The following is a 17,028-nucleotide window of genomic DNA, read 5'->3' as shown; positions in this document are numbered from 1 at the left end:
ACAGAAATGAACATTGCTTGATATAAACGAAATGGAATTTTGGATAAAATATTATCAAAAATAACAAATTTGTAACAAAAACATGGGTTTGGTATAAAAGTTTGAAATCTTCGAAGAAATTCAAAAACTCTAACCATAAGCGTAGGAAGGCCTCTGGGTAGGGGGCTTAGACCTCTCCAGAAAAATTTTAGCCCACCCAGAATTTGAAAACCTATTTACGATTTTCCATTGATTTTATATGATATTAAACAAGTAAATACAACCGCACAAAGTTCCGCTAAAGTCTTTTATGTCTTTAACACAAAGTTCCGCTAAAGACTTTCATGGTAGCAGTTGTCGATGACAATATATAGTTTTATTTTTATATAAGTGAATTATGTTTGATGTCTGATATTTATGAAATAAAACTGTGTTTGAACTTATGATTTAAGTTCCTAAATTTATGTTTAGTTTAATAACTAAAGCACCTTCATTAATTTGTTTAGTCAGAGTTTTATTCGATTTAATTAAAACAAGTATATACAGCACTAAGTTCAGCCTGGCCGAATCTTAAATACCCACCACCATGAACCAAATATTAGGGTTTCCTTTGAAATTTCAGGAGGACTTGAGGACACTTCCCGAAGATAAATTTAAAGATTTCACCTATGAGGACTATATCAGATTCTGCACGCAGAGAAGGAATATGATCACCTCAAACATGTTTCAAGAGCAAAATGTTATTTTTGTATGGTGACCATGTAGCATGTTTGTCACTAAAATGTTATTTTCTCGTCAAACATAACCTGCTTGCCGAAATCAGATACACGATTTCCGAGAAAATAACATGGTTGCGAAAACCATGTTACATTGTCACCACCCAAAAATAACATTTTGCTCTTAAAACATGTTTGAGGTGATCATATTCCTTCTCTGGGTGTGGATTTATAAGAACCATTTTTGTTTGAGTTTTAGAGGAATAATTAACATCTCTTGTAAGTGTGCAAGAAAATTATAAAATAACGTCTTGATTTGAAATCTTAAATCTGTAGATTTTCACCCGAGAAGTAAAATCTGGAAATTTTACATTGAGTTTCAAGCATCTTTCATGATCAGTGTGCCTTCTACACCCTCAAGAAGTGAAGTCGGTCTATATGGAGGCATTACCAAATGGACCGATAAAAACTTAATCCGATACACGTTTTTCTGAGCCTAAATACCAGAATATTTACAATTTCAGGCAAATCAGATAAAAACTACGGTTTCTAGAAACCCAAGGAGTTAAATCGGGAGATCGTTCTTATGGGGGCTATACCAAAATATGGACCGATACTCACCATTTTCAGCACACCTCTTTATGGTCCTAAAATACCTCTAGATTTCCAATTTCAGACAAATTGGATAAAAACTACGGTTTCTATAAGCCCAAGACCCAAAATCGGGAGGTCGTTTTATATGGGGACCATACCAAAACATGGACCGATACTCACAGTTTTTGGCACACGTATTTTTGGTCCTACAATACCTCTAGATTTCCAATATCAGATAAAATGAATAAAAACTGCGGTTTCTATAAGCCCAAGAAGTAAAATCGGGAGATCGGTCTATATGGGGCTATACCAAAACATGGACCGATACTCACCATTTTTTAAACACCTCTTTATGGTCATAAAATACCTCTAGATTTCAAAGTTCATGCAAATTGGATAAAAACTACGGTTTCTATAAGCCCAAGACCCCAAATCGGGAGGTCGTTTTATATGGGGACCATACCAAAACATGGACCGATACTCACAGTTTTTGGCACACGAATTTGTGGTTACAATACCTCTAGATTTCCAATTTCAGGTAAATTGAATAAAAACTGCGGTTTCTATAAGCCCAAGAAGTACAATCGGGAGATCGGTCTATATGGGGGCTATACCAAAATATGGACCGATACTCACAATTTTTGGCACACGTATTTGTGGTCCTACAATATCTCTAGATTTCCAATTTCAGGTAAATTGAATAAAAACTGCGGTTTCTATAAGCCCAAGAAGTAAAATCGGGAGATCGGTCTATATGGGGGCTATACCAAAACATTGACCGATACTCACCATTTTTGGCACACCACTTCATGGTCACAAAATACCTCTAGATTTCAAATTTCAGGCAAATTGGATGAAAACTACGATTTCTATAAGCCCAAGACCCCAAATCGGGAGGTCGGTTTATATGGGGACTATATCAAAACTTGGACCGATATAGCCCATCTTCGAACTTGACCTGCCTGCAGACAAAAGACGAGTTTGTGCAAAATTTCAGCACGATTGCTTCATTATTGAAGACTGTAGCGTGATTACAACAGACAGACAGACGGACATCGTTATATCGTCTTAGAATTTCTCCCTGATCAAGAATATATATACTTTATATAGTCGGAAATCGATATTTCGATGTGTTACAAACGGAATGACAAACTTATTATACCCCCGTCACCATTCTATGGTGGTGGGTATAACAAGTAAGGAAAGTCTAAAGTCGGGCGGGGCCGACTATATTATACCCTGCACCACTTTGTAGATCTAAATTTCCGATACCATATCACATCCGTCAAATGTGTTGCGGGCTATATATAAAGGTTTATCCAAAATACATATATTTATGTTAAATATCAGTCGATCTGGACAGAATTTGATAGACTTCTACAAAATCTATAGACTCAAAATTTAAGTCGGCTGATGCACTAGGGTGGAGCACAATGTTAGTAAAAACAAGTATATACAGCACTAAGTTCGGCCGGGCCGAATCTTAAATACCCACCACCATGAACCAAATATTAGGGTTTCCTTTGAAATTTCAGGAGGGCTTGAGGACTTGAGGACACTTCCCGAACATAAATTTAAAGATTTCACCTATGAGGACTATATCAGATTCTGGATTTATAAGAACCATTTTTGTTTGAGTTTTAGGGGAATCATTAACATCTCTTGTAAGTGTGCAAGAAAATTATAAAATAACGTCTTAATTTGAAATTTTAAATCTGTGGAAGTAAAATCTGGAAATTTTACATTGAGTTTCAAGCAAATTTCATGATCAGTGCGCCTTCTACACCGTCAAGAAGTGAAGTCGGTCTATATGGAGGCATTATCAAATGGACCGATAAAAACTTAATCCGATACACGTTTTTGTGAGCCTAAAATATCAGAATATTTACAAATTCAGGCAAATCAGATAAAAACTACGGTTTCTAGAAACCCAAGGAGTTAAATTGGGAAATCGGTCTATATGGGGGCTATACCAAAATATGAACCGATACTCATCATTTTCGGCACACCTCTTTATGGTCCTAAAATACCTCTAGATATCCAATTTCAGACAAATTGGATAGAAACTACGGTTTCTTTAAGCCCAAGACCCAAAATCGGGAGGTCGTTTTATTTGGGGGCTATACCAAAACATGGACCGATACTCACAATTTTTGGCACACCTCTTTATGGTCATAAAATACCTTTAGATTTCAAATTTCAGGCAAATTGGATAAAAACTACGATTTTTATAAGCCCAAGACCCCAAATCGGGAGGTCGTTTTATATGGGGACCATACCAAAACATGGACCGATACTCACAATTTTTGGCACACGTATTTGTGGTCCTACAATACCTCTATATTTCTAATTTCAAGTAAATTGAATAAAAAATGCGGTTTCTATAAGCCCAAGAAGTAAAATCGGGAGATCGGTCTATATGGGGGCTATACCAAAACATTGACCGATACTAACCATTTTTTGCACACCTCATTATGGTCATAAAATACCCCTAGATTTCAAATTTCAGGCAAATTGGATAAAAACTACGATTTCTATAAGCCCAAGACCCCAAATCGGGAGGTCGTTTTATATGGGGACCATACCAAAACATGGACCGATACTCACAATTTTTGGCACACGTATTTGTGGTCCTGCAATACCTCTAGATTTCCAAATTCAAGTAAATTGAATAAAAACTGCGGTTTCTATAAGCCCAAGAAGTAAAATCGGGAGATCGGTCTATATGGGGGCTATACCAAAACATGAACCGATACTCACCATTTTTGGCACATCTCTTTATGGTCATAAAATACCTCCAGATTTCAAATTTCAGGCAAATTGGATAAAAACTACGATTTCTATAAGCCCAAGACCCCAAACCGGGAGGTCGGTTTATATGGGGACTATATCAAAACCTGGACCGATATAGCCCATCTTCGAACTTGACCTGCCTGCAGACAAAAGACGAGTTTGTGCAAAATTTCAGCACGATTGCTTCATTATTGAAGACTGTAGCGTGATTACAACAGACAGACAGACAGACAGACAGACAGACAGACAGACAGACAGACGGACAGACGGACATCGTTATATCGTCTTAGAATTTCTCCCTGATCAAGAATATATATACTTTATATAGTCGGAAATCGATATTTCGATGTGTTACAAACGGAATGACAAACTTATTATACCCCCGTCACCATTCTATGGTGGTGGGTATAAAAATATGGGAAACATTTAAATCTGAAGCATTGAAGCATGAAGATTTTACAAGGAAAATGTTGGTATTTTGACCATTTTTGTCGAAATCAGAAAAACATATATATATGGGAGCTATATCTAAATCTGAACCGATTTCAACCAATTTGGGCACGCATAGCTACAATGCTAATTCTACTCCCTGTGCAAAATTTCAACTAAATCGGAGTAAAAAATTGGCATCTGTGGTCATATGAGTATAAATCGGGCGAAAGCTATATATGGGAGCTATATATAAATCTGAACCGATTTCAATCAAATTTGGCACGCATAGCTACAATGCTTATTCTACTCCCTGTGCAAAATTTCAACTAAATCGGAGCAAAAAATTGGCCTCTGTGGCCATATGAGTGTAAATCGGGCGAAAGCTATATATGGGAGCTATATCTAAATCTGAACCGAATTCAGTAAAATTTGGTACACTTGACTACACTACTAATTGTACTCCTAGTGCAAAATTTCAACCAAATTGGGGTAAAACTCTGGCTTCTGGGACCGTATTAGTCCATATCGGGTGAAAGATATATATGGGAGCTATATCTAAATCTGAACCGATTTCAATAAAATTTGGCACACTTGACTATAGTACTAATTGTTTTTTTGGTGCAAAATTTTAAGCAAATTAGGGTAAAACTCTGGTTTCTGGGGCCATAGAAGTCTATATCGGGTGAAATATATATATGGGAGCTATATCTAAATCTGAACCGATTTCTTCCAAAACCAATAGGGTTCTATTCTGAGCCAAAACACATACTTGTGCCAAATTTGAAGTCCATTGGACTAAAACTGTGACCTAGACCTTGATTACAAAAATGTGTTCACGGACAGACGGACATGCACTGAAAAAACAGTGAACCCTTTTCCATTGCAAAATGAACTAAACTGTAGAAATAGTGACCATGATTTAGCCCTTAAGATTTTTTTCAACTTGTCTAGTTTATAATTTTCTTAAATTTTAGTTCATCTACAACATTGTAGTTTAGTTCATTTGTACAACACCATAAGATTTATATACACCTACCAAGTTAAAAAGTCAGTATTGTTTTGGTTTACTTGCTTATTTTGTGGGAAACCCGATAATAAAAATTGGTTAACAGTCTCTTTAAAATGTCGACGACTAAATTATTTTTAAATCAATCATTCCACAGTAGAGAGAAATTAAATAATTAAAGGAACAATTACTATTATGAAAAATTTCATACATTAAAATTAAACTTTCTTTAAGCAGTAGTAATTTATTATAAAAACTTATGATGAACGTTCTTAATACAATGTTTTTTGTGAATAAAAATTATGACCACGTGGAACAGAGAGTAGTTCATTTGAACCCGCTGTTTGGACATTTTGACTTATCCTTTTTTTATTCATCGTAGGTAATCTTTTCACATATCTTGCTGGAAAAAATGGAAACAATAATGAAAATTGTTAAAAATTAACACCATGTAGTGAAATATAATTTTTAATTCTTCATTTTAGCTTGTAACTTACCATATTTGGGGGCTTTTTATCAAATGGTGTAAGGAATTCAACTTTTCTTTGGAAAACGTATCTCATAAAATTTGTACCTGAAACAATTAGAGAAATAATGAAGTATTCTAAATAAACTCATAAAACTGTGTTGTTATCGATGTGAAGGATATAATAAAATAAATATTCTAGTTGAAAGAAAGCCAAAGTTTTAATATAAAACTTACCAATTCTCTATTAAATTTTACGCTGAGGGGAAATATAAAAAGTTGTCCAAATTTATTTGAAATCTGAAATTAAATATTTATTTTTTACATTAAATAAAATTATTTAATAGGTTTTCAAAAAATCTGATGAAAAAAATAATAATATGCATAAAAAAGCAAATATTCTTGATAACCCTAGACAGTCATCATTCGTCAAAATGACGACACGTAATTTTATTTTCGATTTAAAATGCATTTTAGTCTATTGGGAAATGGTAAATTTAAGTTATACTAATTCGACCGTTTTATGAATTTTTGTTTTATACTACTTAAACCCAAATTGAATAAGAAAATAAATTCAAGTTTGATTCACTTTTTATAGCGTCTTGAAATCAGCCGTAGTCAAAATGACGAAGGATGACGTTAATGTACCAAAAATAAGGATGACCGTCCAGGGTTAAAAGAAAGTTAAAGAATCCTTACCAATTCACTATTAAATTACAGGCAAAGGAGTACTAAAAATTTGTCCAAATTTTAAGGGGTTATTCTGAAATTAAATATTTGTTTTTACATTAAAAATACTACATTGGTTTCCAAAAAATTTGATTAAAGAAATATTAAAATAAGGTTTTAAAAAGCTGTAATTTTGATGATAAAAAGGACACAAAAACGTAAATATTCTAGTTGAAATAAAGCCAAAATTAAATATTGTTTTTACAACAAAGAAAAACATTAAACTGGTTTCCAAAAAAATTAATTAACAAATAATAATATACATTAAAAATATTCTTTTTAAAAGAAAGTCATATTAAAACAAGTAAGTAAAGTCGGGCGGAGCCGACTATATTATACCCTTCACCCAAGGCCGTATTCAGGGGGGGGGGGGGGATGAGGGGGATCAAACCCCCCCCGAAATGAATGAATATTTTTATATAAATAAATATATATTTTTAGCTGCATAGAAAAATCTTATCGAAGATGTTGAAGAAAAGCTGGAGGTTTTATTTTGAAAAACGCTTACCTATAAAACTTGCACAAATCATAGAATACTAGTTGAAAAGACCGTCAAACGACGGTCGAAAAAAAAAACAAATTATTTTTGTTCTCGCATCACAAATTTCATTTTTGGAAAATGTATTTCTGCTTTTTATGTGTGTTTGTTGTTTTTTTGTGAACATGACTCGCTTTGTTTGGCCATAGCAACAACAACGAAACAGCTAAGCACACATGTGTAAATGAAATGGCGCAAACCCGGCGAAAAGAACCTGCCTAATTCAGCGATGGAAGCAATAAAGAGATTTTTCCAAATGTGCATATTCTTTTAAAAATTTTGGTCACTTTGCCAGTTACTCAGGGATGGAAAATACAATTTTTAAGAAAGTACAAAAAAGGTATTTTTTGAGCGGAAAGGTACTTTTTACTAAATTTCAACAAAAATTTCACTGGAAGATTATTCCAAAATTTTCTATAGAAATAAAATTTTGCAAAAATTTCCTATAGAAATAAAATTTTTACAAAATTTTCAATTGAAATAAAATTTTGACAAAATTTTCTATAAAAATACAATTTTGCAAAAATTCTATATAGAAATAAAATGTTGACAACTATTTCTACCGAAATAAAAAATCGATAATATAGAATCGCATTCTTTTTTCGACTAAAATTTTCTTGAAGTACAATAAAATTCTGTTTTTGACTATGTCTTTTACAAAATCGAGATTTTCTTCCCACATGAACATGTCTGTTTTGCCATATTTGTAAAAGACTATTAGCAAAAGGTACTAAATCATTCGCGGGGGTACTACGGTACTGACCGGGTGAAAACGGTTTGAAAAAAGTACTATAGTACTGCATTTTCCATCCCTGCAGTTACTACGTGCTCATCCGAACGTTCATTTTCAACAATGAAGAGATTAAAGATGTATCTTAGAAATTCGACTAGCGAGAGTAGACTCAAAGGATTGGCATTAATGTCGGTTCATCGCCGAATAAATGTGCCGACTGAAGAAGTCATTGATTTATTTGCTGCCCAAAAAGCCCGTCGGCTCAATTTAATATTATAACAAGAATAGACAGCACTAAGTTCGGCCGGGCCGAATCTTAAATACCCACCACCATGAACCAAATATTAGGGTTTCCTTTGAAATTTCAGGAGGGCTTAAGGACTTGAGGATATTCCCGAAGATAAATTCAAAGATTTCACCTATGAGGACTATATCAGATTCTGGATTTATAAGGACCATTTTTGTTTGAGTTTTAAAGGAATCATTAACATCTCTTGTAAGTGTGCAAGAAAATTATAAAATAAAGTCTTTATAAAATAAAGTCTTCGGATTCTAGAAGCCTAAGAAGTAAAATCTTGAAATCGGTCTATATGGGGGCTATACCAAAATATGGACCGATACTCACCATTTTCGGCACACCTCTTTATGGTCCTAAAAAAGCTCTAGATTTCCAATTTCAGACAAATTGTATAAAAACTACGGTTTCTATAAGCCCAAGACCCCAAATCGGGATGTCGTTTTATATGGGGACCATACCAAAACATGGACCGATACTCACAATTTTTGGCACACGTATTTGTGGTCCTACAATACCTCTAGATTTCCAATTTCAGGTAAATTGAATAAAAACTGCGGTTTCTATAAGCCCAAGATGTAAAATCGGGAGATCGGTCTATGTGGGGCTATACCAAAATATGGACCGATACTCACAATTTTTGGCACACGTAGTTGTGGTCCTACAATACCTCTAGATTTCCAATTTCAGGTAAATTGAATAAAACCTGCGGTTTCTATAAGCCCAAGAAGTAAAATCGGGAGATCGGTCCATTTTTGGCACACCTCTTTATGGTCATAAAATACCTCTAGATTTCAAATTTCAGGCAAATTGGATAAAAAATACGATTTCTATAAGCCCAAAACCCCAAATCGGGAGGTCGGTTTATATGGGGACTATATCAAAACCTGGACCGATATAGCCCATCTTCGAACTTGACCTGCCTGCAGACAAAAGACGAGTTTGTGCGAAATTTCAGCACGATTGCTTTATTATTGAAGACTGTAGCCTGATTACAACAGACAGACAGACATCCAGACAGACAGACGGATATGGCTATATCGTCTTAGAATTTCTCCCGGATCAAGAATAAATATACTTTATATAGACGTAAATCGATATTTCGATGTATTACAAACGGAATGACAAACTTATTATACCCCCGTCACCATTCTATGGTGGTGGGTATAAAAATATTGTATACATACCTATGCATAAATAAAATTTTCTACACATGAGATTATATTAATATTTTTTTTTAAAGTTGAACCCCCCCGAATTAAAATCCTGGCTACGGCCTTGCCTTCACCACTATGTAGACTCTCAACTACTTCAAATTTGCTGGGAGCTATATAAAGGTTTGCATTTCCAGATACAAATACTTTTAATGGAGACAATTTTTTGTACTTTTACAAAAACTCTAGAATTACAATTTAAATCGGCTAACGCCCTGGGATGAAACACAATGTTAACATAGTAAAAAAATATGGGAAATATGAAGCGAGAGAAATTTTAATGCAATTATACAAAAGAGAATTTATGATTGATCAGGTGATACATATGTATTCGAGATATAGGGCAATTTTAGTGATATTTACAATTTTTGATACTTAGCTGTGGCGACTTTACAGGGATATTGGTTAGATCCCGCCAAGATATATAGTCAAGTGTGGGTTGTGATATATTATTTGGTCAAGTCGGGCGACTTGGAGCCTTATTTAAAACTCAACCGTTCTGTGGAAATTCTTGCATTACAGTGTTTAGGATATGACTAAGATATGGGGAAATTATCACAGAATTTTGTGTCAAGTGTGGGAATTTTGGCCATATTTGTATAAACCGGAAAAACGAATATATATATATAGGCTTTATCTAAATCTGAACCAAATTAGATCGATCTTGACACACTTAAATATCATATTAAATATATTCTCTGTGGAAACTATCCAGTCAATTGGAGTCTCATTGAAAATGGGTCTAAAATATGAAACAGTCTACCATATTTCCCCAACTCTGGAGTACGTATATATGGGAGCTATATATAATTTGAACCGATTGTGACTAAATTTGACATGCATAGTTAGAATAATAATTCTGCAATGTCTGCAAAATTCCACGTAAATGGAGTATAACTATAGCCTCCGTGATCATATGAGTGTAAATCGGGCGAAAGATATATATGGGAGCTATATCTAAATCTGAACCGATTTCAACCAAATTTGGCACACTTACCGATACAATTAAACGTACTCCTTGTGCCAAATGTGAAGCAATTCAGGGCAAAACTCTGGCTTTTGAGGCCATATCAGTCCAAATCGGACGAAAGATATATATGGGAGCTATATCTAAATCTGAACCGATTTCAGTCAAATTTACCAAGCACGTTTAACTTAAAATTTGCAAAATTTTCTTGAAATGTTAACTACCATTTTTGACGAAAATGTCTATAAATTTAATTACATGTGAACTAAAAATATTTCATTGGATAATTTTTTGCCAACAATTATTAACTATAGGAATTGTCAGTAAGAAACTGCTATCCACTTTCAAGTTCATTTTTCGTAAAAAAATATTTTCTCATACAAAAAAAATCTTATAGTAAATTGCACTTATTATTTAGAAAATACTTTACATTTCACAAGTAGTTTTAAAGCATGACAAACGAATTTTTAACTACCAGTTAAGAAATTTTTTAAGGAAATTTCCATCGTATTTTGTAGGCCATAAACTAAACGATTGCTACTTAGAATTTGTAAAATTTCCTTTCGAGTAGTTAATTTTCGTTGAAGATACGAAAAATGAACTAAAATTCTGGAAAATTCTTGTAATAAATTATTGTAAAAATCTTCTTAAATTTACGAGGCACTTTTTTTCTGTGTGGCTATATCGACTCAGTAGCCCACCCTGAGCATTTTGCCAAAGACACCATGTGTATATCTCGTCTCCTTCTGGGTGTTGCAAACATATGCACTAACTTATAATACCCTGCTCCACAGTGTGGCGCAGGGTATACAAATTTTTGAAGCAAAGATTATAAACTTTATTTTAATTAAAATTTCATTATTTTAAAGAAATTTGTCCTTAATATTTTGTAAATTTCGCATCCTAAAATTTAGGTTGCGTAATCTTTAATATCACATAAATATTTTTTTCAGTGTAGGCTACATAATGTCGCAAATTGAATGGGCTTCATTGGTTTTGTTCTTAATTTGTTTTATAATTTAAATCATGGAAAAATAATAAAATTGGGGTAAAATTGATGCCGACGTTTCAAAAAACTCATTTATTAGTTAACACTATCTTTGATCCTATTAACTGGCTCCAGGTGTTTGTAGTATCAGTAAAAGACAACCAACTATATTCCATCGAATCACATTTAACCCATTTTAGTAACACAGTTGCAAGCATCCATTCTGTACAGAGAATGCCAGACTTGATGGTAAATTGTTTAGGTATATAATGTTTAGGTATATACCATTATGAAGGCATTTTTCCAGGATCATTCTTTTTAAAGGGTCATGCAAATCGTATCAACAGATGTAGTTGTTCAAAGGTATTCTATTCCACTGATGAACATAAATTTAGCACGTTGGCAAATTTAATCACCACCAACGCCACCCACTATAATCCAAGGGATTTGAATTTATTTGCTGCTCCATCACTTTCGTGTGGAGCCCCTGGTGTTAGCTAGTGGCAAATAAACGTCGAATAATAAATGGTTGAATATAAAATAGTTATTTAGTTTAAATTCCGATGGTAAATAGTATTGCTGTTGCTAGGTCCGACAGGCAGTCAGTGTCCTAAAAACATCAATTTTAGATATCCCTCATATAAAACAAATGCCGCCAAAGATATAAGGTTTTAACTGCCGTTCATTTAAGCTCGTTGTGGATGACATTCATTAATGTCTCTTGAGCTAGCAGTTGAATGTTCATAATTAAAGCAATTTATATATTCAGATATCCTACATAAAATATAGTTAATTGATGGGATTCAGCATATTTGAGAGGTATTAATAACAAATAACTTAAATTCGAGTAGAGCTTACAATTCTTTCCACTTGTTTTCTGTGATTGCTCTTAAACAGCTAATGCCAGCGTTGCGTATTTTTGGCATGCTCTGTATAAACGAGAACTCTGTTTTCTTTTAGTACGTCACGGCTTGGGGATCCAGTACTAAAAGAAACTAGACCTATGTTCGTATGTTTATGTATTGGTAATGGATGTAGCATTTGTATGAGCTATCCAGAACATCTCATCAGTGCAAATCGAGTCGGTATTCCCAGATTGCATTTTGATATAATGACATTTATTCGATTTATAGTATCAATTTATTGTGATTAATTTGTCGAATAGCATGAAATTAAAAGTGTTAAAGTGTCATAAATAACCGCAGTACTATATCTGTATTAGTATTTGTGTACTTCATACATTAAAAACATAAGATTTAACTTATTTCATGCCAGTGTTTCATATTTTTAGACATGTTCTGGATGAACGAGTAGTCTGTTTTCTTTTAGTCCGTCATGGCTTGGGTATCCAGTACTAAAAGAAAATATGCCTACGCCGAATATGGATGAAGTCATAAAGCATTCTATACTCCCTATCTGACTGAATAACAAGTATATACAGCAGTAAGTTCGTCCGGGCCGAATCTAAAATACCCACCACCATGAACCAAATATTAGGGTTTCCTGTGAAAATTCAGGAGGGCTTGAGGACATTTCCCGAAGATAAATTTAAAGATTTCACCTATGAGGACTATATCAGATTCTGAATTTATAAGAATCATTTTTGTTTGAGTTTTAGAGGAATCATTAACATCTCTTGTAAGTGTGCAAGAAAATTATAAAATAACGTCTTGATTTGAAATCTTAAATCTGTAGAAGTAAAATCTGGAAATTTACATTGAGTTTCAAGCAATTCTCATGATCAGTGCTCCTTCTACACCCTCAAGAAGTGAAGTCGGTCTATATGGAGGCATTACCAAATGGACCGATAAAAACTTAATCCTATACACGTTCTTGTGAGCCTAAAATACCAGAATATTTACAATTTCAGGCAAATCAGATAAAAACTACGGTTTCTAGAAACCCAAGGAGTTAAATCGGTAGATCGTTCTTATGGGGGCTATACTAAAATATGGACCGATACTCACTGTTTTCGGCACACCTCTTTATGACCCGAAAATACCTCTAGATTTCCAATTTCAGGCAAATAGGATAAAAACTTCGGATTCTAGAAGCCCAAGAAGTAAAATCGGGAAATCGGTCTATATGGGGGCTGTATCAAAATACTCACCATTTTCGGCACACCTCTTTATGGCCCTAAAATACCTCTAGATTTCCAATTTACGATTTCTATAAGCACAAGACCCCAAATCGGGAGGTCGTTTTATATGGGCAACATACCAAAACATGGACCTATACTCACAATTTTTGGCACACGTATTTGTGGTCCTACAATACCTCTAGATTTCCAATTTCAGGTAAATTGAATAAAAACTGCGGTTTCTATAAGCCCAAGAAGTAAAATCGGGAGATCGGTCTATATGGGGGCTATACCAAAATATGGACCGATACTCACAATTTTTGGCACACGTATTTGTGGTCCTACAATACCTCTAGATTTCCAATTTCGGGTAAATTGAATAAAAACTGCGGTTTCTATAAGCCCAAGAAGTAAAATCGGGAGATCGGTCTATATGGGGGCTATACCAAAACATGGACCGATACTCACCTTTTTTGGCACACCTCTTTATGGTCATAAAATACCTCTAGATTTCAAATTTCAGGCAAATTGGATAAAAACTACGATTTCTATAAGCCCTAGACCCCAAATCGGGAGGTCGGTTTATATGGGGACTATATCAAAACCTAGACCGATATAGCCCATCTTCGAACTTGACCTGCCTGCAGACAAAAGACGAGTTTGTGCAAAATTTCGGCACGATTGCTTCATTATTGAAGACTGTAGCATGATTACAACAGACAGCCAGACAGACGGACATCGTTATATCGTCTTAGAATTTCTCCCTGATCAAGAATATATATATATATATATATATATATATATATATATATATATATATATATATATATATATATATATATATATATATATATATATATATATATATATATATATATATATATATATATATATATATATATATATATATATATATATATATATATATATATATATATATATATATATATATACTTTATATAGTCGGAAATCGATATTTCGAATGACAAACTTATTATACCCCCGTCACCATTCTATGGTGGTGGGTATAAAAATGTTAATTAATAATAGATAGGCTCAGTTTAGTTTGAGTTTTAAAGAAATTTTAAATATCTTGTCTAATTGCAATGTCTATTAAAAACTGTAAATCGAGGGACTTACCTAAATACGGACCGATGTAAACCAAATTTGATACAGGTCTCTGTGTACCTAAAGTCCCTCCTCCATCGAGGGTCTAGACCACCAAGAAGTCAAATCGGGAATCGGTCTATATGGACCGATACACACCATATTCAGCACACCTATTTGTGGACCTACACGTCCTCTATATTTATAATTTTAGAAAAATTTCGGAGTATAGAAACCCAAGAAATGAAATAGGAAGATAGGTCTAAACTATAGACCGATTCACACCATATTCGGCACACGTATTTTCAATTTCAGGCAAATCGAGTAAAAATTTCGGGGTGTAGCAGCCCAAGAAGTTAAATCGGGAAATCGGTCTATATGGGGTCTATACCAAAAACTGAACCTATATATATATATATATATATATATATATATATATATATATATATATATATATATATATATATATATATATATATATATATATATATATATATATATATATATATATATATATATATATATATATATATATATATATATATATATATATATATAGGTTCAGTTTTTGGTATAGACCCCATATAGACCGATTTCCCGATTTAACTTCTTGGGCTGCTACACCCCGAAACTTGGGCCGATATAGTCTATTTTCGAACATGGCCTGCGTGCTGTCAAAACACGATTTTTTGTCAAATTTCCGGACGATAGCGCCATTATTGAATGCTGTAGCGTGATTACAAAAGACAAACAGACGGACATGGTTATATCGTCTTAGAATTTCTCCCTGATCGAGAATACCTATATATATAGACGGAAATTCATATTTCGATGTATTACAAAGGGAATTGCAAACTTATTATACCTCCATCACCATTCTATGGTGGTATGTATTAAAGGCATATTAAATATGTAATCCTCCTTAGTACTTGATTTTGCGTACTAATCTGGTAGTTTGCAACAAGGGAGATGCCCCAACCTTTGTCACTAAAAACAAGCAAGAGGTTTTGGACATCACCTTGGCCTCGCAAGAACTGAATGAAATGATATCTGAGTGGCATGTTTTAAGTGAACACAGCTTCTCAGATCATCGCTACATCAGTTTCAAATTTGATGTTCATATCACCAAGACCATATTTTCGCCAAATGTTAGGAAAGCTGACTGGAATAGGTATAGGGAATCGTTCAATATGATGATACCGGAAATAACAGAGACAAATATGAGAAATGTGCAAGATATCGAACACGCAGTGGAGCGGATTACTAAGGCCTTCAACATCTCACTGAAAGCTGCATGCCCTAGAGGAAAGCCAAGGGGGAAACATCGACCACCATGGTGGTCTACGGAATTAAGTAATATGAGGAAATCCTGCAGGAAGCTCTTTAACAAGGCAAAGTCCACCAGAGCCCCTGAGGACTGGGACGCTTACAAGAGGAATCTGAGAGGATACAAGCGATAACTGAGAAAGGCTCAGCATAACTCTTGGAATGACTACTGCAGCAGTATTGAGAATACGTCCGAGGCTTCCAGACTACGGAAGGTTCTAGCATCCACCAATTCCGCTCCAGGTTTCATTAAAACATCGGAGGGAAATTGGACAACGTCCAGTGAGGAGACGCTGGAGGTACTATTGGACACACATTTTCCTGGAAATCAGACGGTTGAACCATGTACTGGCGGTGCCACAGTTGCTCAGCGGTCGTTTCCTGTCGAGGAAATTGTATCGGAAACTAGAATAAGATGGGCGCTAAATAGCTTTGGACCATTCAAATCCCCCGGACCTGATGGAATTACTCCGGCGGAGTTACAAGCTGTAACTGACAAAATTATCCCCTGGTTGTCAGTGATATATAAAGGATGTATCAACTTATCATATATCCCAGGAAAGTGGAGGGAAACAAAAGTCGTTTTCATACTTAAGCGGGAAAAGCCTCTCACTCGAGGGCGAAGGATTTCCGACCAATCAGCTTATCCTCATTCCTACTTAAGACTCTGGAGATGATGATAGATATTTATCTTAGAACTAGAATCGATTCAAGGTTGTTCTCGAAAGGACAGCATGCATACTCGAAGGGCAGGTCTACTGAGACCGCACTACATGAACTAGTCAGCTTTATTGAAAGCTCACTATCTGTCAAAGAATACACAATCGTGGCGTTTCTAGACATCGAAGGGGCGTTCAATAATGTCCATCCGAGCTCGATATTAAATGGACTGACAACTCTGAATGTTGATCCATGTATACTCAGGCTGTTAGACGAACTGCTAATGAAGAGACGTATTTCAGCCACACTAGGACAAGCAAACATACAAAGGTATGTGAACAGAGGCACTCCCCAAGGAGAAGTTCTATCACCTCTTCTTTGGAATGTTGCTATAAATAGCCTTCT

Source organism: Haematobia irritans, chromosome 3 (assembly GCF_050003625.1).
Source record: "Haematobia irritans isolate KBUSLIRL chromosome 3, ASM5000362v1, whole genome shotgun sequence".
Taxonomy (NCBI): domain Eukaryota; kingdom Metazoa; phylum Arthropoda; class Insecta; order Diptera; family Muscidae; genus Haematobia; species Haematobia irritans.
The sequence above is the reverse complement of the archived record's forward strand: the minus strand, read 5'-3'. Positions refer to the sequence as shown.